General features: G+C 42.0%; 1 protein-coding gene across 1 annotated transcript in view; it reads right to left on the bottom strand.

Annotated features, from left to right (window-relative positions):
- The window catches only part of LOC309635886 (uncharacterized protein), a 141,466-nt gene that overhangs the window by 86,199 nt on the left and 28,169 nt on the right, over positions 1-27,098 (bottom strand). Inside the window, exon 5 of the mRNA XM_082407736.1 lies at positions 4,339-5,307. The gene's annotated coding sequence lies outside the window, so the exon portion shown is untranslated. The remainder of the gene's footprint in view (positions 1-4,338; positions 5,308-27,098) is intronic.

Raw genomic sequence — 27,098 nt, 5'->3', positions numbered from 1 at the left:
GTGAAAACTGCGCCTTGGGACCTTCCCCTTTCTTGTAGAACAGAGAGTAACATTTGTTTCATGGAGATTTACAGGGACATCCCTACCCGACTTATTTTATTTTTATATAACAGGTAAATCCTCTAGTCAACTGGCTTCAATCTACTTCTCCCACCTTCAAGAAAGAAGAAAAAAAAAAAAAAAAGCAGGAAAATCACCGGCAGAATTGAAGTTGCTTCTCTCTGAAGTTACAATTCAATTTGTTGATTCACCACAGGGTTTGCTAAAAAGAGGGCTCAATCTCTGTCTTTAGATTTACAGTCTAATGCTAGCTCAGTCATTTTACCTCTGTTCATAAACTGCTGATTATCTTCAACAAATCACAAAGATATCGGCATTTTATATTTACTGTTTGGTGCTTGAGCTGGAGTAGCAGGCAGCACCTTAAGTCTATTAATCCAGGATGAGCTATGCTAACCTGGAGCGCTACTTGGAGATGCCCAAATCTGTAAGGTAGTCATAACAGTCCCTGCACTTGTAATAATTTTCTTTATAGTTGTACCCATTATGATTGCAGGGTTTGAAAACTGACTTGTCCCACAAATAACTGGGGCACCTGATAGAGCATTTCCCTGAATAAATCATAAACTTTTGACTACTTCCCCCATCATTCTTACTCCTGCTCATATCACCAGTAGTTGAAGCTGGTTCTGGTACCAGTGGAACCGTATATTCAGCTCTAGCCAGCAATCTGGCCCACACAGGAGCCTCTGTCGACCTAACTGTTTTCTCCTTACATTTAGCAGGTGTCTCTTCAATTGTTGGTGCTATTATTTTTATTACTATAGCCTTTAATATAAAACCAGCAGTCATATCCCAATACCAAAACACCATTATTTGTTTAATCTGTCCCAACTATAGCCATATTACTATAATTATCACTCTCAGTCCAAGCAGCCAGAATCGCCATACTGTTAAGAGACAGAAATCTAAACACTACTTTCTTTGACCCTGCAGGAGGAGACACAGTCCTATAACAACACCTATTTTGATTCTTTAGTTACCCCGAAGTCTGTATTCATAGCCTACCAGGGTTTGTTATAATCTCACATAACATTACATACTATTTAGGACAAAAAGTGCCTTTCAGCTATTTGGGAATAGTATGAGTTATGTCCACTGGCTTTTTAGGATTTATCTTGTGGACCCATCATATGTTTACCAGAACAGCTGTCGACTCATGAGCATACTTTGCATCAGCTTCCATAATTATTTCTATCCCTACAGGAATAAAAGTATTTAGATGATTAGCAACTCTTCATGGAGGTAATATTATATGACCTTCCACTATATTATAGCTTTAGGCTTTATTTTTCTTTTTTACAGTAGGTGGTTTCCTCCACAATACATACTATGTAGTAGCACACTTCAATTACCTAATGTCCATGGGAGCAGTCTTCACTGTTATAGGAGGCTTCCTACCCTGATTTCCAATATTCTCAGGTTATACAGTTAACTCAGCATGAGCAAAAATTCACTTCACAAGTATATTTGTAGTAGTAAATATGACTTCCTGCAGCACTTTCGTGGCCTCTCAGGGATGTCACTACGTTAGTCTGAGTACCCTGAGGCACACACAACATGAAATATTTTGTCTTTAGGCTCATTCATCTCAGTAGCAGCAGTAATGCTAATAATCTTCATATTTTGAAAAGCATTTGTGTCTAAACAAGAAGTCTTAGCAGTGGAAACTGCTACTAACCCAGAATGGTTACACGGATGCCCTCCACCATATCCTATGTTTGAAGATCCTACCTATGGAAATGTAAAATAAGGAAGGAAGGACTCAAGTCCTTTTCAACCAGTTTCAAGCCAACACCATAACCATTATCTCTTTCTCAATAAACGAGATAAAAGTAAAAAGTGATGTAACTTTGTCAAAGTTAAATCACAGGCTAAAATCCTGTATATCACTAAGGCATATCCATTTCATCTAGGCTCTCAAGATGCAACATCACCGATTATGGAAGAACTTTAACTTTTTCATAATCATACATTCATAACCATTTTTATAATAAGTTATCTAGTCCTCTATATTACTTCACTACTATTGACAACTAAACTGACTCATATACATAAAATAGATGCACAGGTAGAGAAAATGTGAACAATTTACTAGCCATTATTATAATCTTAATTGCCCTATCATCACTGTGAATCCTTTACATGATCCATGAAATCAATAACTCCTCCCGAACCATAAAAACTATGCGTCAGCACTGATACTGAAGCTACGAATACACAGATTATGAATATTTAAATGTTGGCTCCTCTATAATCCCCACATCAGATATAAAACCAGGAGAATTATGACTAATAGAAGTCAACAACCGAGTAGTATAGAGATACGTCATTGAATATTAGTTTCATCTGAAAATGTTTTACACTCCTGAGCTTTTCCTTCTTTAGGCCTAAGAAGAGCTGCTATCCCAGGACGCCTAAATTAAAGAATCCTTATACCAAAAGACCAGGCCTATGCTGTGGGCAATGACCAGTAGAGGTCGTTTTCCTGAGTTCAGAGACAGGACAGAGGGATACGGCTGAGACATGGGTTGAATCTGGAGCCCACGAGGGATGCACCCTCCAAGCTCCAGGATAGGAATGGGGTCTCTGGGGTCCCAGGCCACCCACCACGCCCTCCCGAGGGGGATCTTGGCAACATTCCCTGTCAGTGATGAGGCAGCCCTACCACTTGTGATGCCCCAGTGCTGTGTCCTACATGGGGCCCATGCTCTTGGGACCACATCCCACACTCTGCAGGTCCATGCTGCAAGGTCCTTCCTGCCGCAGGAGTAGAGACCACCCAGCAAGCAGCCCCCTCCCCAACCAGCAGGAAGAGGGGAGGAGAGTAGGGGCACCAGGGGAATCTCACTCAGACAACAACACCCCAGGGATGCCAGAGGAGACAGTGATGATGCAGATGAGACCAGAGGACCCAACAGGCAGCTGGTCAGGTCCTGGCTCACCTGCACCCCGGACACCTTTGTCCCGCATACACCCCCTTCCTCATACATCCTCTCCCTAAATGCAGATTCTTCAGATGCAAACAGGCAGAGCTTCAGATTGAAAGTCAGCTCTTCCAAAATGACCCGTCAGCAAACACTGCAGGATTCCACTCCAATGGGGGCCCTGGAGTCGACAACTCAGGGACCAAAGTGGACATTGGTGCCAGGGGCAGTGGAAGGGGATGGGGAGTGAGACTTTCATGGTTGTGGAATTTTGGTTTTATAAGATGACAAGTTCTAGGGATGGTGGTGATGGCTCCATGAGAAGGTGAATATATCTGAGGCCTCAGAAACGTGCACTTAAAATGGTGATGATGGTAAAGGGTATGTGACGTGTGTTTTATTTCATTTAAAATAAATTCTTAAAATAATGTCTTGTTAATTGAGATTCCATTTCGACTCCCCTTCATCACAAATGTGGGAGACCCAAGCACAGTCCCCCACCTCAGGGGCCATCATGGCACATGGCACATGGGAGACCATTCTTAGGGGGGCTAGTCTGTGCTCACCTGAGCTCTGTCCAGGGGAACCCAGGGGAACCCAGACAGTGGTGACCCCCATGGGTTAGATATATGATATGCTATGATATTAATATGATACCACCAAGTGTTGTGACTCACCAGAACACAGAGCAGCTACCCACTCAAATGTGCCTGACCTCATATGAATGTGACAAGATTAAGAGAAGAAAAGGAACCACAGGTTAATCAGGGCAACACCCTCAATTCAGATGTTGGAAATCTCAGAGAGGACAAGAAACACTGCAGGAAAAGAGCAGATATGGGGTCTCCCCGTACACGTGATCCCGACCCATGCAGATGGGGTGTGACCGGCACAATCCCCACACCATACACCTGGGGTCACACATCCACACTCACCGCAGTGACCTCATCTCCCCAGACCCTGCATCTGGGGTCACACATTCTCACTCACCAGAGTGACCCCACCTCCCCAGACCCCCAACACCTGGGGTCACAGGTCCACACTCACCAGGTGACCCCACCTCCCCAGACCCTGCATCTGGCGTCACACGTCCACACTCACCAGGTGAACACCCTCCCAGACCTTGCACCTGGGGTCATACGTCCCCTTGGTCAGGACACCATGGCTCTGCTGGTTGGCCCCCTAATGTGGAAACAAGCTGGGTTCCTGGGACCTCCTGGGATGGCAGAAAGAAATGTAGGGTTGGTCTCCTCTCCCCATACTTGTCCCAGACAAGTCCTCCTCTTTTCACTTTGGTTCTGTGTGATTTTAACTGCTTTTAAAGCTTTCATGCTAGAGTTGAACACACTACATTGGTTCTGGCAGGCTCAGTCCTTTCTTGTCTCACTGATGTGTGGAGAGAACTCACAGGACAGCAGGGCTGAAAGACAAGGGGCAGCTCTGGTCTCTGCTGAGTAGGGACGGTAGACCGGAAGGAGATCACAGCAGCTGCCTCACCTGTTGCCCATCAGCCTTTTGCCTGATCCGTGTAACCTGCAATCAATTCACCAGGTAAACCTGCCTCCCTGTTCACCATGCATGTGCTGGTAAATTGGAATAATTTCCAGGTAGCCCACCTGAGGATTCTCCACGAGCCCCAGGGAAGGTGAACCTTGCAGGGATAAAGACTGAGGCCCCGACCACAGCACTGACCCCTGGGAGGGTTAGGTAACCACACTCAGAACAGAGGCTGTTACCTAGACAAGCCCACTTCAGCTCCAGACCCCAGACATCTAAGCACTGACATTCAGATGCAGGCATGGAGTTTTCCAGTACTGAGACCAGGCCGGAGCTCTACCCAAGTCTCCACATCCCCCACGAAGCTCCCAGTACTGAGGCCAGGCCAGGTCTCTACCCAGGTCCCCACAGTCCTACGTACACAGAACACGGTCAGGTCTACATGTTCTTATTACAGAGAGCATGTGGTCAGCTCTAAACATAATCAGTAGACAGGACATGGAGAGGTCTAAATCTACCATGTAGACAGAACTTGATCAGGTTTAAACTAGCTTAGGGCTGATCTCCTAGGAGGTACCGGTCACAGACATGGGGTCTCTCATCTTTGGACAGGGTGCTCACCCCCGTGTGTGAACTAGGATGTACATTTCTTGGAGAATAAATCACATCAGGCTCCACCCTTCACCCACATCAGGAAACTGAACAAAATTTTTGTCATTAAACATTTCAACAGGCAAAACAAAAATGTTACCAATTTCTCTGGCCACGTGATGGTCAGGAACCAGGGGTGAGCCAGGAACTTCTTGTAGTGCAGCCCCGTCTCCTGCAGGGACAGACAAGGAGTGGCCTGATTCCAGCCTCCCAGGCTTCCAGCCATAAAAAGGAATGAAATTGGGTCATTTGTAGAGATGTGGATGGATCTAGAGACTGTCATACAGAGTGAAGTAAGTCAGAAAGAGAAAAACAAATATCGTATATTAACGCATGTATGTGGAACCTAGAAAAATGGTACAGATGAACCAGTTTGCAGGGCAGAAGTTGAGACACAGATGTAGAGAACAAACGTATGGACACCAAGGGGGGAAAACCGTGGTGGGGTGGGGATGGTGGTGTGCTGAATTGGGCGATTGGCATTGACATGTATACACTGATGTGTATAAAATTGATGACTAATAAGAACCTGCAGTATAAAAAAACAAACAAACAAAAAAAACAACTAATACTAAACTTTCTTTGGGTTATTTGTATGGAAATATGTTAATATAAATGTTCCAGACATTACATGAAATTTCTAAAAATCTTATATGTTCTGGTATAATGTTATAAGTCATAATTCTAGTTATTACTTTAAAATGTATATCTCAGAAATAACTAAATTTTCTTGTCAATTGCATTATTATGAACTTTCATCAAAAAAAAAACAAACCTTAAAAAAAAAAAAAGTATTCTTTCAATTCCTTCCCAATTACATACCCAAATATTACACAAAAGGTTTGGCAACCTACCAGCTGACAATGTGATTAGCTTTTCTTTCACTCTTGTTGAAAGCAAACCATGGGAAACTTTCAAGAGGATTTATGAGAATCCTTTTTCAGTGTCTGGGAAGCAGGACAAAGGCTTCACCAGGCTCAGCAACTGAGCAACTGTCGATTTGATCAGCTACTCTTTCACTGAGAAAGTCCTGCTTAACCTGATGGCCCAGGAAAGCTGCAACACTGTCCATCTTATTCCGTCTTTGGGCATGTGGTATTTTATTTTAATAAAGGGCTCTTACTGCAGGATGTGCTTTAAGTGCATTTTCTTCAAATCTGCATATTTAGCTTATTCTGCTTGTGGAAGATGATTGGCGTGTCCATCCTCCCTGCTTGGCCCACCAGCCTGGTTGGATTCTCTGATAGTCAAGACTCATTTCAATGTTCACTGCAAGAAAAATGTGTATGTTTTTGTTGAGAGGAGGCTCACCAAACCGGTGAGAGGCAAACTGCAGAACGCATCCCTGAAAGCAGCCCTGCTGAGATCAGAATAAAATGGAGCTGGGGTGAACACGGTTCCTATTTAAGTCACAAAAACAAGAGAGATCAAAACGCCATTTCTCATTAAGCCGCTGAGCATGCAATGATGCATTATTACCTAAAACTCTGGGATATTTTAACAGCTTTATTGAGGTAAAGTGCCTCATCCTGATCTTCGCCCTGAATTCCTTTCAGGGTGTCCTGTAAGTCAGCGACTGTGGTGGTTGATGACTTAATTCTTGTAGAACTGGATGGTGGGCAACCTTCTTTATGTTACAATCCCCTCCCTTTTGGTCTTAATTTTGACCAAGGTTTAGGAGGCATTTCATGACCAATTTATCCCACAGTGCTAGGAATGCTCATTCCCAGGTCAGGCGAGGATTTCCTTGATAGGCCACTCAATGTGCTGCTACTGGACCAGGCCCTGTTAACAGTAGCCCAAAGCCTCTGGGCTGCCTGTCCTACTAGTCTGTTATGGTCCAGGCAATGGTTCCCTCTTGTGGCTTCTTCCCATATCTGAGTTACACTATTACAATCACTGATCTTATAGAACTATGTATTTGACAATTGTTTTAGATCACCTACTCATCACTATTTTTAGCGGAGGCTCAGTCACACATTTGGTAATGCAAGAAACAAAAATCTTGTAAAGTGGGCAGAATACAAGTAATATAGCTAGTGACATTAATAAGGTCATAAATAAGTATTTAAGCTAAGAACTTCTTTAAGTGCAGCCCAGTATCTCCCCAGGTCATCTGATCGGTCTGTTCTGCACCAACCATTCTATTTAAGGGAAATGATATAGTGGCCCACCAGACATCTGCATGTACAAGGTGAGTGGTGGGTCATCATGACCCCTTACAGGATAAGGAAAGGAATGTTATCTTCTAAGGAGTTACATGGCTGTCGCCAGAAGGAGAAAAATTGATTTCTGTGGCTGAGCAGATATTTCTGCCATTAGGGAGGTCAGGTGAACACATAATGCAGAGGCACATGCACACTAGTGGGGAGGGAGGAGGCCAAAAGGCAGAGAAAAAGTTTATGTTTTAAATTTCTCTTGCCTTGCCTTAAAACATCATTCTGTCCTGACCTTCCCGGGATCTTTCCTTTCACGTAGAGAAAAGCTGAAAAGAACTACTTGTATTTAAAAAGTGACACATTTTTGATGAAGCAGATAAGATGGCGGAGTAGAAGGACGTGCTCTCACTCCCTCTTGCGAGAACACCAGAATCACAACTAGCTGCAGGACAATCATCGACAGGAAGACACTGGAACTCACCAAAAAAGATACCCCACATCCAAAGACAAAGGAGAAGCCACAATGAGACGGTAGGAGGGGCGCAATCACAGTAAACTCAAATCCCATAACTACTGGGTGGGTGACTCACAGACTGGAGAACACTTATACCACAGAAGTCCACCCACTGGAGTGAAGGTTCTGAGCCCCACGTCAGGCTTCCCAACCTGGGGGTCCGGCAATGGGAGGAGGAATTCCTAGAGAATCAGACTTTGAAGCCTAGTGGGATTTGATTGCAGGACTTTGACAGGACTGGGGGAAACAGAGACTCCACTCTTGGAGGGCACACACAAAGTAGTGTGCGCATTGGGACCCAGGGGAAGGAGCAGTGACCTCAGGGGAGACTAAACCAGACCTACCTGCTAGTGTTGGAGGGTCTCCTGAAGAGGCAGGGGGTGGCTGCGGCTCACCATGGGGACAAGGACACTGGCAGCGGAAGTTCTGGGAAGTACTCCTAGGCGTAAGCCCTCCCACAGTCTGTCATTAGCCGCACCAAAGAGCCCAGGTAGGTTCCAGTGTTGGGTTGCCTCAGGCCAAACAACCAACAGGGAGGGAACCCAGCCCCACCCATCAGCAGTCAAGCGGATTAAAGTTTTACTGAGCTCTGCCCACCAGAGCAACAGTCAGCTCTACCCACCATAAGTCCCTCCCATCAGGAAACTTACACAAGCCTCTTAGATAGCCTCATCCACTAGAGGGCAGACAGCAGAAGCAAGAAGAACTACAATCCTGCAGCCTGTGGAACAAAAACCACATTCAGAGAAAGACAGACAAGATGAAAAGGCAGAGGGCTATGTACCAGATGAAGTAACAAGATAAAACCCCAGAAAAACAACTAAATGAAGTGAAGATAGGCAACCTTCCAGGAAAAGAATTCAGAATAATGATAGTGAAGATAATCCAGGACCTCGGAAAAAGAATGGAGGCAAAGACCGAGAAGATGCAAGAAATGTTTAACAAAGACCTAGAAGAATTAAAGAACAAAAAAACAGAGATGAACAATACAATAACTGAAATGAAAACCACACTAGAAGGAATCAATAGCAGAATAACTGAGACAGAAGAACAGATAAGTGACCTGGAAGACAGAATGGTGGAATTCACTGCTGCAGAACAGAATAAAGAAAAAAGAATGATAAGAAATGAAGACAGCCTCAGAGACCTCTGGGACAACATTAAATGCAACAACATTCACATTATAGAGGTCCCAGAAGGAGAAGAGAGAGAGAAAGGACCAGAGAAAATATTTGAAGAGATTATAGTTGAAAACTTCCCTAATATGGGAAAGGAAATAGCCACCCAAGTCCAGGAAGAGCAGCGAGTCCCATACAGGATAAACCAAAGGAGAAACACGCCGAGACACATAGCAATCAAACTGGCAAAAATTAAAGACAAAAAAAATTATTGAAAGCAGCAAGGGAAAAACGACAAATAACATACAAAGTAACTCCCATAAGGTTAACAGCTGATTTCTCAGCAGAAACTCTACAAGCCAGAAGGGAGTGGCATGATATACTTAAAGTGATGAAAGGGAAGAACTTACAACCAAGATTACTCTACCTGGCAAGGATCTCACTCAGATTTGATGGAGAAATCAAAAGCTTTACAGACAAGCAAAAGCTAAGAGAATTCAGCACCACCAAACCAGCTCTACAACAAATGCTAAAGGAACTTCTCTAAGTGGGAAACACAAGAGAAGAAAAGGACCTACAAAAACAAACCCAAAACAATTAGAAAATGGTCAAAGGAACATACATAGCGATAATTACCTTAAACATGAATGGATTAAATGCTCCAACCAAAACACAAAGGCTGCTGAATGGATACAAAAACAAGACCCATATGTATGCTGTCTACAAGAGACCCACTTCAGACCTAGAGACACATACAGACTGAAAGTGAGGGGATGGAAAAAGATATTCCATGCAAGTGGAAATCAAAAGAAAGCTGGAGTAGCAATACTCATGTCAGATAAAATAGACTTTAAAGTAAAGAATGTTACAAGAGACAAGGAAGGACACTACATAATGATCAAGGGATCAATCCAAGAAGAATATATAGCAATTATAAATATATATGCACCCAACAGAGGAGCACCTCAATACATAAGGCAACTGCTAACAGCTATAAAAGAGGAAATCGACAGTAACACAGTAATAGTGGGAGACGTTAACACCTCACTTACACCAATAGACAGATCACCCAAAATGAAAATAAATAAGGAAATAGAAGCTTTAAATGACACAATAGAACAGATAGATTTAGTTGATATTTATAGGACATTGCATCCAAAAACAGCAGATTACACATTCTTCTCAAGTGTGCACAGAACATTCTCCAGGATAGATCACATTTTGGGTGAAAAATCAGGCTTCAGTAAATTTAAGAAAATTGAAATCATATCAAGCATCTTTTCTGACCACAACGCTATGAGATTAGAAATGAATTACAGGGAAAAAAACGTAAAAAACACAAACACATAGAGGCTAAACAATACGTTACTAAATAACCAAGAGATCACTGAAGAAATCAAAGAGGAAATGAAAAAATACCTAAAGACAAATGACAATGAAAACACGATGATCCAAAACCTATGGGATGCAGCAAAAGCAGTTCTAAGAGGGAAGTTTATAGCTAGGCAAGCTTACCTCAAGAAACAAGAAAAATCTCAAATAAACAATCTAACCTTACACCTAAAGGAACTAGAGAAAGAAGAACAAACAAAACCCAAAGTTAGTAGAAGGAAAGATATCATAAAGATCAGAGCAGAAATAAATGAACTAGAAACAAAGAAAACAACAGCAAAGATCAATAAAACTAAAAGCTGGTTCTTTGAGAAGATAAACAAAATTGATAAACCATTAGCCAGACTCATCAAGAGGGAGAGGACTCAAATCAATAAAATTAGAAATGGAAAAGGAGCAGTTACAACAGACACCGCAGAAATACAAAGCATCCTAAGAGACTACTACAAGCAACTCTATGACAATAAAATGGACAACCTGGAAGAAATGGACAAATCCTTAGAAAGGTATAACCTTCCAAGACTGAACCAGGAAGAAAGAGAAAATATGAACAGACCTATCACAAGTAATGAAATTGAAACTATGACTAAAAATCTTCCAACAAACAAAAGTCCAGGACCAGATGGCTTCACAGGTGAATTCTATCAAACATTTAGAGAAGAGCTAACACCCATCCTTCTCAAACTCTTCCAAAAAATTGCAGAGGAAGGAACACTCCCAAACTCATTCTATGAGGCCACCATCACCCTGATACCAAAACCAGACAAAGATACTACAAAAAAAGAAAATTACAGACCAATATCACTCATGAATATAGATGCAAAAATCCTCAACAGAATACTAGCAAACAGAATCCAACAACACATTAAAAGGATCATACACCATGATCAAGTGGGATTTATCCCAGGGATGCAAGGATTCTTCAATATACGCAAATCAATCAATGTGATACACCATATTAACAAACTGAAGAATAAAAACCATATGATCATCTCAATAGATGCAGAAAAAGCTTTTGACAAAATTCAACACCCATTTATGATAAAAACTCTCCAGAAAGTGGGCATAGAGGGAACCTACCTCAACATAATAAAGGCCATATATGACAAACCCACAGCAAACATCATTCTCAATGGTGAAAAACTGAAAGCATTTCCTCTAAGATCAGGAACGAGACAAGGATGTCCACTCTCACCACTATTATTCAACATAGTTCTGGAAGTCCTAGCCACGGCAATCAGAGAAGAAAAAGAAATAAAAGGAATAGAAATTGGAAAAGAAGAAGTAAAACTGTCACTGTTTGCAGATGACATGATACTATACATAGAGAATCCTAAAAATGCCAACAGAAAACTACTAGAGCTAATCAGTGAATTTGGTAAAGTTGCAGGATACAAAATTAATGCACAGAAATCTCTTGCATTCCTATACACTAATGATGAAAAATGTGAAAGAGAAATTAAGGAAACACTCCCATTTACCATTGCAACATAAAGAATAAAATACCTAGGAATAAACCTACCTAGGGAGACAAAAGACCTGTATGCAGAAAACTATAAGACACTGATGAAAGAAATTAAAGGTGATACAAACAGATGGAAAGATATACCATGTTCTTGGATTGGAAGAATCAATATTGTGAAAACGACTATACTACCCAAAGTAATCTACAGATTCAATGCAATCCCTCTCAAATTACCAATGGCATTTTTTACGGAACTAGAACAAAAAGTCTTAAACATTGTATGGAGACACAAAAGACCCCAAATAGCCAAAGTAGTCTTGAGGGAAAAAAACGGAGAGGGAGGAATCAGACTCCCTGACTTCAGACTATACTACAAAGCTACAGTAATCAAGACAATATGGTACTGGCACAAAAACAGAAACATAGATCAATGGAACAAGATAGAAAGCCCAGAGATAAACCCACGCACGTATGGTCAACTAATCTATGACAAAGGAGGCAAGGATATACAATGGAGAAAAGACAGTCTCTTCAATAAGTGGTGCTGGGAAAACTGGACAGCTACATGTAAAAGAATGAAATTAGAACACTCCCTAACACCATATGCAAAAATAAACTCAAAATGGATTCGAGACCTAAATTTAAGACCGGATACTATAAAACTCTTAGAGGAAAACATATGAAGAACACTCTTTGACATAAATCACAGCAAGATCTTTTTTGACCCACCTCCTAGAGTAATGGAAATAAAAACAAAAATAAACAAATGGGAGCTAATGAAACTTCAAAGCTTTCATACAGCAAAGGAAACCATAAACAAGACGAAAAGACAACCCTCAAAATGGGAGAAAATATTTGCAAACGAATCAACGGACAAAGGATTAATCTCCAAAATATATAAACAGCTCATGCAGCTCAATATTAAAGAAACAAACAACCCAATCCAAAAATGGGCAGAAGTCCTAAATAGACATTTCTCCAAAGAAGGCATACAGATGGCCAAGAAGCACATGAAAAGCTGCTCAACATCACTAATTATTAGAGAAATGCAAATCAAAACTACAATGAGGTATCACCTCACACCAGTTAGAATGGGCATCATCAGAAAATCTACAAACAACAAATGCTGCAGAGGGTGTGGAGAAAAGGGAACCCTCTTGCACTGTTGGTGGGAATGTAAACTGATACAGCCACTATGGAGAACAGTATGGAGGTTCCTTAAAAAGCTAAAAATAGAATTACCATATGATCCAGCAATCCCACTACTGGGCATATACCCAGAGAAAACCATCATTCAAAAAGACACATGCACCCCAATGTTCATTGCAGCACTATTTACGATACCCAGGTCATGGAAGCAACCTAAATGCCCATCGACAGACGAATGGATAAAGAAGTCATGGTACATATATACAATGGAATATTACTCAGCCATAAAAAAGAATGAAACTGGGTCATTTGTTGAGACATGGATGGATCTAGAGACTGTCCTACATAGTGAAGTAAGTCAGAAAGAGAAAAACAAATATCGTATATTAACACATGTATGTGGAACCTAGAAAAATGGTACAGATGAACCAGTTTGCAGGGCAGAAGTTGAGACACAGATGTAGAGAACAAACATATGGACACCAAGGGGGGAAAGCCGTGGGGAGGTGGGGATGGTGGTGTGATGAACTGGGCGATTGGGATTGACATGTATACATTGATGTGCATAAAACTGATGACTAATAAGAACCTGCTGTATAAAAAAATAAATAAAATAAAATTCAAAAATTCAAAAAAAAAAAAAAAGTGACACATTTTTGTTTTCACCCCTCTCACCAGCGCTGCGGACACCTTGTCCTCGTGGGCTCCCACTCGGGGACAGTGGTTCTCAGGTGGTTGGAGGATGGACGGGGCACGAGTGCAGAACTGTCCTGACTCCACCCACAGCTGACTTCCTGCCGCCCGGTGAGGCCACCTGCCCCATCTCCTGTCCTCGCCCTTAACACAAACATCCCCGGGCCAGGAAAGGCAGGCAGTCTTGTGTTACAGGCATGCCTGCTGTGGGCTGAATCGTGTCCTCAAAATTCACATGTTGAGTCCTGACCCCCAGGACCTCAGAATGGGACTGTGTTTGGAGACGAGGTCTTTAAAGAAGTGATTAAAGTAAAATGAAGTCACTAGAATGGGCTACACTCCAATGTGACTGCTGCCCTTATAGGAAGAGATTAGGACACAGACACACAGAGGGATGACCATATGAGGACACAGGGAGAAGACGGCCATATACATACCAAGGAGAGAGGCCTCAGCAGGAACCAGCCCTGCTGACACCTTGCTCTGGAACTTCCAGCCTCCAGGAATGTGAGAAATAAATGTCTGTTGTTTAAGCAGCCCTGTGTGTTGTGTTTGTTATGGTAGCCAAGTTATGACGTCTTGCGTTTATGGGGCCCTAAGGAGTTAATGTCCCAGGAGGAGGGGAGTGCACCAGGGTCCCTCTGCACGTGAGCTGCTCTGCACGCAGGGGCTCCAGGCAGGCCAGCTTCAGGGGCAGCTGCAAAGTGACTCCTTCCAAACCATGCACTCTCGCATGCCCTGGACAGGGGGGCACATGTCCTTGTTTGGGGACCTCTGGTCTCAGCTGGGTTCTCCCAGGCACACGTGGAGTTGTGCCTTTGTGGTCGACACAAAGGTTGGGGTTCTCGGGCACACTGTGGGGGAGGCCTGAGCCGCCAGGCCTCCTGCAGGAAGGGCTGCCCTGTGCCCCCCGCACTTCCTGGGAAGGACCTGCCTGTGATTTTGTGAGCCGAGAATCTGACTCCGTTCTACGTCACACACAAGTTATTTCTGTACGGCTTTAAGATATGCTGAATTTGGGCTTCCCTGGTGGCGCAGTGGTTGAGAATCTGCCTGTCAATGCAGGGGACACAGGTTCGAGCCCTGGTCTGGGAAGATCCCACATGCCGTGGAGCAGCTGGGCCCGTGAGCCACAATTACTGAGCCTGCGCGTCTGGAGCCTGTGCTCCGCAACAAGAGAGGCCGTGATAGTGAGAGGCCCGCGCACCGCGATGAAGAGTGGTCCCCACTTGCCGCAACTAGAGAAAGCCCTCGCACAGAAACGAAGACCCAACACAGCCATAAATTAATTAATTAATTAATTAATTAATTAAAAAAAAAAAGAGCAAGAAGATGCTGAAGGGTTTAAAAAAATAAAAAGATATGCTGAATTTTGCAGGAATAGAACAACAATGTGATTCTAGGAAAGCGTGTTCTCACAGTTACTCAGAACTTTACCAAGAATTCTCTGACATTTTGGAAAATCAAATCTCCTGGTAAAGTGGCTCAGAGTTTCTGAATTGCCAGTAAATGCACGAGGACTGTTGTCACCACAGTAATTCGAATTATATACAGCGATGCCTATTTGTCCTTGTTTTAAAACATCAAATATAAAGTTTGAATCGAGTTGAATGTTATCTGGTGAGGCTCTCTTCTTGGTTGTATGTGGCATCTTCTCCCTGTGTCCTCACGTGGAGAAGATGTGAGGAAGCTCTCTGAGGTCTCTTTTATAAGGACACTAATCCCATGATAGGGATTCCACCCTCATGACCTAATTACTTCCCAAAGGCACCACCTCCTAATAGCATCACCTTGGGGGTGAGGATTTCAACATGTGAATTTTGGAGGGACACAAAGATTCAGCCAAGAACAACCACAAACTGTATGATTCCATTTATATGAAATGTCCAGAACAGGCAAATCCACAGAGACAGGAAGTGGGTTAGTGGTGCCACAGGCTAGGGGAGTGGGAAGGGGGGGGTCTCCTTTTGGGGGGATCAAAAGAAAACAAATACGGATCACCTAAGGGCACAGAAACTTACATAATCTGTTATCAAAAGGAGCACTTCTAACAGAGAGAGATCAAATTCCAGTCTTGTATTACCTTAACAAAATCCATTTACTTAGTTAACTTCAATCTAAATTTAGTTAATCCTGACCATGTATAAAACTTTCTCAGTAAAATGTAATTCCATTTCTCATACCTTCTTCACTGAAAACACACATTCTACAATATTGAAATGTCTTATTTTTAGTAACTTTAATTATATATTTAAATTAGAATCCCCGACTCTTAAAAACCTTAATTTCTAGTAACACGTAAGAGGCAAGTAATAGTTTCCAAAATCTGGAGAAACTATTTTAGATGATTTTCAGAACATAATTATTTTTATAGTTTACCTAAAAGCTCTTATCTCATTTACATTTACTTTAAAGTTTCATTATGTCAAGTTGTTTTTCTTGCTGACAAATTTGCAACAGATATGACAAGATTTTATCTAATTTTTACTAAACCTAGGTGCAGTGAAAGTACTATACTTAATGCTGATGGCTCTAAAGACATGTCTATATTAATTAGATCAACAAACTTAAACATTAATACCAGGTATTAATTTAATACTAAATATTTCCCAGTTCACATGAACCTGAAACTCAATTTCTCTTGTATTTAGAATTGTTTGGTTTGTAAGCACTTACTTTTCTTTAAGCCAATTAAATAGAGCTCATTTACAGATTAACCTCAGCAATGTTATCCAAAGACAAAAACACATCAAACACACTAACAGAGAGACATCATAGTTCTTATTTCAAAATTTCAGCCCCGAGTCAGGTACAGCAATATAAAACCCATCAGTTTACAAAAGAGGTTGGATTATTGGCTTTCTGGCAGATGGAACAAATCAAGCTCACTTGTCTAGATGGCTAAACCCTTTCTACTAATATTTATGGAAAACAAGTCAAGTTCTAAATTACTGTATCCTCTGTGGAGAAAAGGGAACCCTCTTGCACTGTTGGTGGGACTGTAAATTGGTACAGCCACTATGGAGAACAGTATGGAGGTTCCTTAAAAAAACTAAAAATAGAATTACCATATGATCCAGCAATCCCACCACTGGGCATATACCCAGAGAAAACCATCATTCAAAAAGACACGTGCACCCCAATGTTCATTGCAGCACTATTTACAATAGCCAGGTCACGGAAGCAACCTAAATGCCCATCGACAGACGAATGGATAAAGAAGTCGTGGTACATATATACAATGGAATATTACTCTCAGCCACAAAAAGGAATGAAATTGGGTCATTTGTTGAGACGTGGATGGATCTAGAGACTGTCATACAGAGTGAAGTAAGTCAGAAAAACAAATATCGTATATTAACGCATGTATGTGGAACCTAGAAAAATGGTACAGATGAACCAGTTTGCAGGGCAGAAATTGAGACACAGATGTAGAGAACAAACGTATGGACACCAAGGGGGGAAAGTGGCAGGGGGGTGGGGATGGTGGTGTGATGAATTGGGCGATTGGCATTGACATGTATACACTGATGTGTATAAAATGGATAACTAATAAGAACCTGCTGTATAAAAATAAATAAATAAAATAAAATTTAAAAAAATAACTACCTTCTTTTTAAAAATTTGTATTTTAAAAAGATGGCAGAGGTAAGGGTTTCTGAGAAGATCAGATAGGACATTTTTATCTCAAAGATACAGGCAAGTTTTTCCTCGGATGACTTTGTTTCCCCTTTGTTTAATATTTACAAGCCTCTTAAGATCACCTGTATCTATTAGAAAATCAATCAACTTGTTCCCCACTGTCAATGTTACCCGGGCTCCTGTGGGGAAATCAGAATCGGACGCCTCAAGTCCACGGGAGTCCCCTGGCCTCTTACAGGATATCGGAGCAAGGGAAATTGCCCTGCTGCAGAAGTGGCTCCCGGTCCAAACTGGGTGCCCTGTCAGGTCTTACGTGGTGATACTAAACCAGGTCCCTGTGCCCCAGGGGTTACCATAGAAACTTCTATTTGATCCCCATGGGTAGGGGAAACAGAAGGCGGGGAATATGTTGGCAGCATGTGGAACAACTGCCGGTGCAGCCTGCTTGGCCACTGGGGGAGCTGGACAGGCTGGAGGCGAGGGGTGAAGTTTTGAAATGACATGTTCCCACTCTCATTTTCTCCCTCTTCCCTTGTAGAACAGGTTTTCCTCCGTGTTTCCTTTCAGACCGCTGCACCATAAGGGGGCAGCCCTCTAACTCCTTTTCCCCCTGATGCAACAGCATAAATACTCCTACATATGGGAACCTTATCTCTTTTCCCTGCTCTTCTGCAGAACATTTCTAACTGCAAGATTGTATAATAGTTGAGTGAGCCATTCAGGGGCCATCGTTCTTCTGATCGTAACATATATTGGGTCCACACCCTATTACAATAGTATATCGTGTCTTTCTTAGTCATAGGCTCACGGTTATGTTTTGCCCATTTATCTAATATATTCCCCAAAAGGCTCTCCTTCAGGATAGATGGAGTATTTTCCACTTTCAAAAGTTTGATAACACCAAGACACAAAAGGCGCAAATTCCAACACAAAAGGCACAAACAAACTCTAGCATTGATGCACAAAAAACCAAGACAAAACCAAAGAACTAGTTCCCAGATCAGGTAGACTTACCCTACAAAACCAACGAACTAGTTCCCAGCGAACCGGTTCCCAGAATCAGGTAGAGTCTAACAACGATTCTCCCCTGCAGCAGGGTACCCAACCAGACTGGCTCGTCCCGTAAAGGAAAAGCCCAGATTGAGGGGGGAATATGTTCCCGGCGTGCACGCCGGAGTGACTTACCCTCCAGAATCAAAGTGAGTCCATCAACTCGTAGCCCCAAATGGAAGTTGGTCAGTTCCTGGCCTCAACCGCCAAGCGTTGGGGTAGCTGGTGCCGCTTCAGGGAACTCTGAAGGGAAGATCCTCAGGACAAACTGTCCTGGCAGCTGCTAGGGCCTTGCCCCAATATTCCCTGACCGGGGCCAGCTAGCCATGAGCAGCAAGCCTCCTGCGGGCTAAGCCAAGTGCGTTACTGAGTCCAAGCTCGCTCAGCTCGCCACACAACAGGCCAATGAATCGGAGACGAGGTGTTGAGGCAGGGAATAAGACTTTGTTCGGAAAGCTGGCAGACCAAGATGGCAGACTACTGTCTCTAAAAACCAACTTCTCGGGGTTTGGATGCCAGTTTCTTTTATAGAACAGAGGGGGAGGAGATGAGGAAGTAAAGTAAAAAGGCCGTAAGATTTGCAAATGTCCCCTGGAATGGCCAGTCTCGGGAGGGGATGCGTTAATTTCTTCTTTCTTGCAGCCATCCACAGGTGGACAGGGTCAGGATGTACAAAGGCACTTTGGTTTAACATTCAGGCAGAGGGGCAGGGTTCCCTGAGGCAGACCATTCTGTATGATTATAATAACAAAAGCAATGAAAAGCAAAGGTTAAAGTCAAAGAAAGAGATCAGACTTGGAGTCTGATTTAGCTCTTCCCTGTTACAGGGGTGGGGAGCTTTGTCAGGGCCTGATGGAGGAACCAGGCACAAGATCGGGCTTGGGTCAGGGCTGTGGGTGTAGAGGGGAACTAGCCTGGGGACTGGCCACAGACTCTGGAGGACGAGCTGACAGTCACTGGGGCACAAAGAGAGTGGGAGCCAGGGAGGCGCCAGTGTTACCAAACCAAACTTGGTTCCACGCACCCATGCGTGGTAAAGCCAGTCTACTGACACCAGGTTGTGGTGAAGGGAAGTGCAGAGTTAACTGTAAAAGCGCCAATACACGGAGGATGGGTAGCTTGCTCTAAAAACCGAACTCCCTGAAGGGTTTCAGCAAAGCAATTTTAAAGGCCGGGTGAGGGAAGGGGGTCGCAGGGTATGTGATCAGCTGGTGCACAGTTCTCTGGTTGATGGTGAGGTAACAGGGCGGCTAACATTATAAAGTCTTAGGCACCAGTAGCTCTGGGGCTACGTGTTCATGATCATCAAGTTGTTAATTTCTTCCATTTGGTGGTGGTTTTAGTATCTGTGAAACAACTCGGGAAGTGTGCATCAGATACTATTATCCAGGTACTTCATAGAGGAGTTACAACAAAGGATATGAAGGAGGGGTCTGTCCCAGGAAGGCCCCATAGGGTCCTGCTTGGTTACAGCAGGTGTCTGGGCTCAGCAACCAGGGAAGGTGGGTACCTCCTGGGTGTGGGGAGCTGCAGGATCCCAGCCCTCTGAGGGGCCTGTTAGCCCCCAAGGTGAGATGGGGATGCAATGGCTGGACAGCGGCATCTGGCCTGGAAGAGGGGTCCAGGCTGGAAATGTCAACGGAATCATCACAGGGAGAAAGAGGAAAGGCCAGGCGGAAGCAGGTGGGTCACAGCAGACTATGTGCAGGTGACTGCGGTCCTGAGAGAAGCAACTCAAAGCCAGAAAGGAGTGGCCATCAGGGGTTCAGCTTCACTCTCTTGTTCCTTTGTAAAACTGCTATGACAGTTTGAAACACCACCAGGAGACTTCTGGGCCCAGTGCTGCCATGGCTTCATCAAAGGGGCCCGGGTGGAAAACAGAACCACTGCAGGCCCTGCTCATGACCACACTGGGAATGAATCCCATCAGGGCACCAGGGCTCACAGACTTCAGTGAACCTCTGCCCTCAGGACCGGTCTTCCTCCTTGCTCTCACCTGCAGTCAGAGGCCCAGGAACCCACATCCTGGCTCCACCCCACCCCCAGGACTGAGTAGTATTCCACTGCATATCTGTACAACACCTTCATTTTTCTGTCAATGGACAATTTGGTGGTTTCTCTGTCTTGGCTTGTAAATAGTGCTGCCCTGAAAACAGGGGTACGCTTGTCCTTTCCAGTTATGATTTTCTCTGGATCTAAGCCCACGAGTGGGACTGCCGGATCCAATGGGAACTCTATGTTTTGGTTTTTAAGGAACCTCCATACTGTTCTCCACAGTGGCTCCACCAATTTGGATCCCCACCAACAGTGTAGGAGGGTTCCCTTTTCCGTATGCCCGGTCCAGCATTTATTCTTCGTAGATTTTTGTTGGCGATGGCCCTTCTGACCAGTGTGAGGTGATACCTCATTGGACTTCTGATTTGCATTTCTCTAATAATTAGTGATACTGAGCATTTTTTCATGTGCTTTCTGGCCATCTGTATGCCTTCTTTGGAGAAATGTCCATTTAGATCCTTGGCCCATTTTTTTATTCAGTTGTTTGTTTTTTTGATATTGAGCTGCTTGAGCTGTTTGTACGTTTCAGAGATGAATTCCTTGTGGGTATCTTCCTTTGCAAATAATTTTTCCCATTCTGAGGGTTGTCTTTTTTCTTTGTTTATGATTTCCTTTGCTGTGCAACCACTTTGAAGTTCAATTAGGTCCCATTTGTTTATTTTTGTTTTATTTTTCATTATTCTTGGAGGTGTATCATAAAAGAATTTGCTGCGATTTCTGTCAAAGAGTGTTCTGCCTATATTTTCCTCAAGAGTTTTATAGTATCCGTCCTTACTTTTAGATCTTTAATTTATTTGGAGTTTATTTTTGTGTGTGGGGTTAGGGAGTATTGTAATTTCATTCTCTTTTTAATTGTTTAAGGAACCTCCACACTGTCTGCCACCATGGCTTTTACCAATTTATATTCCCAGCATCAGTGTAGAAGGGTTCCCTTTTCTCCACACCCTCTCCAGCATTTCTTGTTTGTAGATTTTTTGACAATGGCCATTCTGACCGGTGTGAGGTGATAACCTCCTTGCAGTTTTAATTTCCACTTCTATAATCTTTAGCGATGTTGAAATCTTTTCATGTGATGTTTTTTTAAAAGAGTGTGAGTAAAAGTTACCTCTTTCAACTGGCTTCTTGAACATCTGCCCTGTGAATTCTTTTTTGATGACCTACCCCAGGACGTTTCTTGAGGGCAGGTGTTTTTTTAACTTACAGCCCTGCAGGCCTTGTGAATATTAAGCGCCCATCAGCACAGGTTTTAAAGTTGGTGTTACGGGGTAACGGCCACAAGGCAGAAGCATTACTTCAGGCCCAACATTTTTTTTTCTTTTGTAATTTCATTTTTATTTTATATTGGAGTAGAGTTGATTTCTGATGTTGTGTTCATCTTAGGTGTCCAGAACCTTGATTCAGTTATACATAGACATATATGTATTTTTTTCAGGTTCTTTTCCCATATAGGATATTACAGTGTTTTCAGTAGAGTTCCTTGTGCTATTCTATAGGTTCTTTTTGATTATCTGTTTGATATATGTTAGTGTGTATCTGTTAATCCCAACCTCCTATTTTATCCCTCTCCCTACCTTTCCTTTTTGATCATCAGAAGTTGGTTTTCTAAGTCTGTGAGTCTGTATCTGTTCTGTAAAGTAGTTCATTTGTAGGAATTTATAGATTCTACCTGTAAGTGACATCTTAGGATATTTGTCTTTCTCTTTCTGACTTACTAAACCTGCTATGATTATCTCTAGGTCCATAGGTGACTGCAAAAGGCATTATGTCATTTTTTTCATGGCTGAGTCATATTCCATGTGTACATGTCTCACTTCTTTATCCATTCATCTGTCGATGGACATGTTGTCTGCTTCCATGCCTTGGTTATTGTAAATAGTGCTGAAATGCACGCTTGGGTGCACGTGCCTTTTCGAATTCCGCTTTTCAACGCATATACTCTTAAACCTGGGACTGCCGGATCATACAGTAGCTCTCTTTTCACCTTTTAAAGGCACGTCCATAGTGTTCTCTATAGTGGCTGTTACCAATTACATCCCACCAGCACCATAGGAGGGTCCCCTTTACTTAACCCCTACTTTAGCATTTATTGCCTGTAGTCTTTTAGATAATGGCCATTTTCACTGGTGCATGGGGGTATCTCTTGGTAGTTTTGATTGGCGAGTCTCTAGTAATTTGCCATGATGAGCGTCATTTCATGTGCTTTTTAAAAAATGGTGTGAGTTGTACATAGTCGTTGATATTTTCTTCTTGATAGTTTGCCCTGTTTTTAATTATTTTCGATTACTTGCGACTGGAAATTTTTTGAGGGCAGGTATAATTTAGAGCCCAGCAGTCCTTGTGAATATTAAGCGCCAATAAAGCAATAGTTTTCAGATTGCTGTGGCTGGAAATGTCAACAAGACGGCAGCATTTCTTCGTGCCAAACTCTGGTTAGTCCGTCTCCTGGAGCCTTAGTAGAAGTCCTGCTTTGGGGTTGTAATTTGAGTGGAAGTTTCCAGAACAAACACCCAATAGCTCGTGTCTCATCAGGTCTTCTTTTTATTAGTTTCTATTTTTCATTGGAGTAACACTGATATGCAATGTTGTCTGTGTTGTAGGTGTACACAAACTTTCTCATTTATACACACACACATATCTAATCATCTCTGGATTCTTTTCATATAGATTATTACAGAGTGTTGACAGACATCCCTTGGTATATATAGGTCCTTGTTGATTATCTATTTTATATGAAAGAGCTTGTGTTTCTTAATCCAATCTTCAGAATGTATCAATTGCCCCCTTCTTTAAACTTAGATAACATTTATTTTTTTTAAGTCTCTGAGACTGTTTATGATTTCTCAATTATTTTATTCATGTGCATTTTAAGATTCCTCCTATAAGTGACACCTTCTAATATTTGTCTTCCTTGTTCTGACTTTCTTCACTAGTTTAATTATCTCTAGGTTTCTCTATGTTCCTGCAAACGGCATTATTTCATTCTTTTTCATGGCTGAGCCATACTCCATGTGTACAGGCACCACTTCTTCTCTATCCATCCATCTGTCCATGGACATTTTGTGTGCCTCCACGTCTTGGCTCTTGTAAATGGTGCTACAGTGCACGCTTGGGTCCATGTGTCTTTTCGAATTCCGGCATTCTCCGCATATAGTCTTAGGGGTAGTACTGCCGGATCATACGGTAGCTCTATTTTACCTCTTAAAGGCACTTCCATAATGTTCTCTAGAGTGGCTGCTACCATTTACATCCATAAAAGGGTTCCCTTTACTCCCTGCCCTCTCTACCATATAGTCATTGCAGATTTTTGATGATGGTGTTGCACTCTTGCAAGTGGAACCCTCGTTGTAGTTCTGATTAGCACGTGTCTGCTAATTGCTATGTTGAGCATGTTCTTATGGGCCATTTTTATTCATAATCAGTGTGAGCAGAATTTACCTGTTGAAATTGCCTTCTTGAAAGTGTGCCCTGTTTTCAAATATTTTTGAACACTTAGGCCTGGACATTTTTAGACGGCAAGTATCATTTAGAGCCCAGCAGTCCTTGTGAATACTAAGTGCCCAGAAGCAATCATCTGGAGGTTGCTTTTGAGGGAAATGCTCATAAGGCGCAGTATTTCCTCGGGCCCAACTCTGGTTAACCCGGCAACCAGAGCCTTAGGGGAAATCATTTTGGGGGTTGTAAATTAGAGTGGAATGTGCCAGAACAAACAGGCAAATCTTGTGTCTCATTACCAATTCTTTAATTAGATTAATTTTAGTTTTTTATGGCAGTAGCATTGATATACAATGTTGTGTATGTTGTAGGTATAGAGAATCATTTTCAGTTATACACATACAGATATCTATGCATGTTCGGCTTTTTTTCCCATATAGGTTATTAGAGAGTGGGAAGTCTAATTAGAGAGTGTCGATAGACTTCCCAGGTATAAATAGGTCCTTGTTGATTATCTATTTTATATGAAAATAGTTTGTAATGGTTAAGCACATCCTCCTAATTTATCTCTCGACCCCTTAAGTACCCTTTGGTAAACACAGGATTACTTTCTAAGTCCCTGAGTCTGTTTATGTGTTCTCAATTATTTCAATGGTGGGTATTTTTAGATTTCACCTGTAAATGATATCATATAATATGTGTCTTTCTGATTCTGACTTACTTTACCTGGTATGATTATCTCTAGTTTTCTGTATGTTCCTGCAAATGGCATTATTTCATTCTTTTACATGGCAGAGCCATACACCATTGTGTACATGTATCACTTTTTTTTAATCCGTTCATCTGTCCATGGACATTTTGTATGTCTGCACATCTTTTGTATCAGTGCACGCATGGGTCCATATGTCTTTTCAAATTCTGGTATTTTCTACATATAGTCTTAGGCACTACCTAAGTAGCACTGCCAGATCATGTGGTGGCTCTATTTTTAACTTTTAAAGGCACTTCCGTAATGTTCTCTATTGAGGCTGTTACCATTTACATCCCACCAGGACCATAAAGTATTTCCTTTCCTCCTTGCTCTCTCCACCATTTATTTATTCATTGTCGATTTTTGATGATGGCCTTCCCAACCGGTGCAAAGTGATGTCTCGTTGTAGTTCTGACTTGCATGTCTCTGCTAATTTCTATGTTGAGCATGTTCTTATGGGCTGTTTTTATTCATAATCAGTGTGAGTACAATTTACCTGTTGAAACTGCCTTCTTGAAAGTGTGCCCTGTGTTCAATTATTTTTGAACACTTAGGCCTGGACATGCTTTGAGGCCAAGTATCATTAAGAGCCCAGCAGTTCTTGTGAATATTAAGTGCCCATAATCAATCATTTTGAGTTTGATTATTGGGAAATGGCCACAGGGTGGCAGGATTTCCTCCGGCCCCACATCTTGCCCCAGCAAATAGAGCCTTAGGGGAAATCCTGTTTGTGGCTTGTAAACTGAAGAGGAATGTGCCAGAACAAACACCCAAATCTTGTGTCTCATTATCAATTTTTAAATTAGATTAATTTTTAGTTTTTATTGGAGTAACAGTGATATACAATGTTGTGTATGTTGTAGGTATAGGGAATCATTTTTTGTTATACATATAGAGAGATATATGCATGTTTGGCTTCTTTTCTCATATATATTATTAGAGAGTTGATAGCCCTACCTTGGTATACATACATCCTTGTTGAATATCTGTTTTATATGAAATAGTTTGTATTTGTTAATCTCATCCTCCTAATTTATCCCTTGTCCCCTTCTGTCCCCTTTGGTATCCATGTTTTATTTTTAAGTCCTTGAGTCTGTTTATGTTTTCTCAATTATTTCAATGGTGTGTATTTTAATTCCACCTATTAGTGATATCATATAATATTTGTCTTTCTGATTCTGACTTACTTTACTTACTATGATTATCTCTAGTTTTCTCTATGTTCCTGCAAATCGCATTATTTCATTCTTTTACATGGCAGAGTCATATACCATTGTGTACATGTATCACTTTTTAAAAATTTGTTCATCTGGCCATGGACATTTTGTTTGTCTCCATGTCTTTGTAATCAAATTTACTCCGATAAAAATACAAATTTAATTTAAAAAATTCAAACGAGAACTAATGAGATATAAGCTTTTGGGGGTTTGTCCTGGCACATTCCACTCTAATTTACAACCTAGGAACAGGACTTCCAGGAAGGGTCTGTTGCCATAGCAACCAGAGCTGGGAATGGAGAAATCGTGCAGACTTGTGGCCGTTTCCCACGATAGCAGCTTTCAATCCAGTGCTAATGGTCACTTAATATTCACAAGTACTGTAGGGCTGTAAATGACACCTGCCCTCAAAAAATATCCTGGGGTCTGGAATTGACAAAAAATTTCAAAACAGGGCAAACTTTCAAGCACATAATTTCAAGAGGTAAATTTTTCTCGCTGTAATTTTTAAAGAAAAAAAAAGGACATGGAAAAATGGTCAATATAACGAATAATTACAGTCATGCAAATCCAAACAACAAAGAGGTATCACCTCACAGCAGGCAGAATGGCAATCAGCAAAAAGCCTACAAACAATAAATGCTGAAGGGGTTGTGTAGAAATGCGTGCCCTCCTATGCTGCTGGGGATATGTAAACTGGTAATAGCAACTAATGAGAAAAGAACGGAGCTGCCTTTAAGAGGTAAAAATTGAGCTAGCATATGATCCAGCAGACCTATTACTGGGCCTATAACCCGAGAAGACCAGAATGGATAAGGCAGAGGCACCCAAAAGAGCACAGCAGCCATATTTACAATAGCCAAGACTTGGAAGCAAGCAAAATGTCCATCGACACATGAATGGACAAAGAATAAGTGGTACATGTACACAATGGAATATTAGCTACAAAAAAGAATGAAACATAGTCCTTTGCAGCACCATAGATGAACCTAGAGATAATCATAGTACGTGAAGTAAGTCAGAAAGAGAAAGACAAACATAGTAGGATATCATTTGTAGGTGTTATCGAAAAATTGATACCAATGAACATATTTCCATAGAGAAAGACACTCACAGGCTTAGAAGACAAACTTATGGTTAACCTAAAAGAAAGGTGGGAGGAATGGATAAATTAGGATACTGGAGTTAACATACATATACTGGGCTTCCCTGGTGATGCAGCGGTTAAGAATCCGCCTGCCAATGCAGGGGACACGGGTTTGAGCCCTGGTCCGGGAAGATCCCACATGCCGCGGAGCAACTAAGCCCGTGCACCACAACTACTGA

Source organism: Balaenoptera borealis, assembly GCF_965194805.1.
Source record: "Balaenoptera borealis genome assembly, chromosome: 10".
NCBI lineage: Eukaryota > Metazoa > Chordata > Mammalia > Artiodactyla > Balaenopteridae > Balaenoptera > Balaenoptera borealis.
Note: the sequence above shows the minus strand (reverse complement) of the source record. Positions and strands in the feature narration are given on the sequence as shown.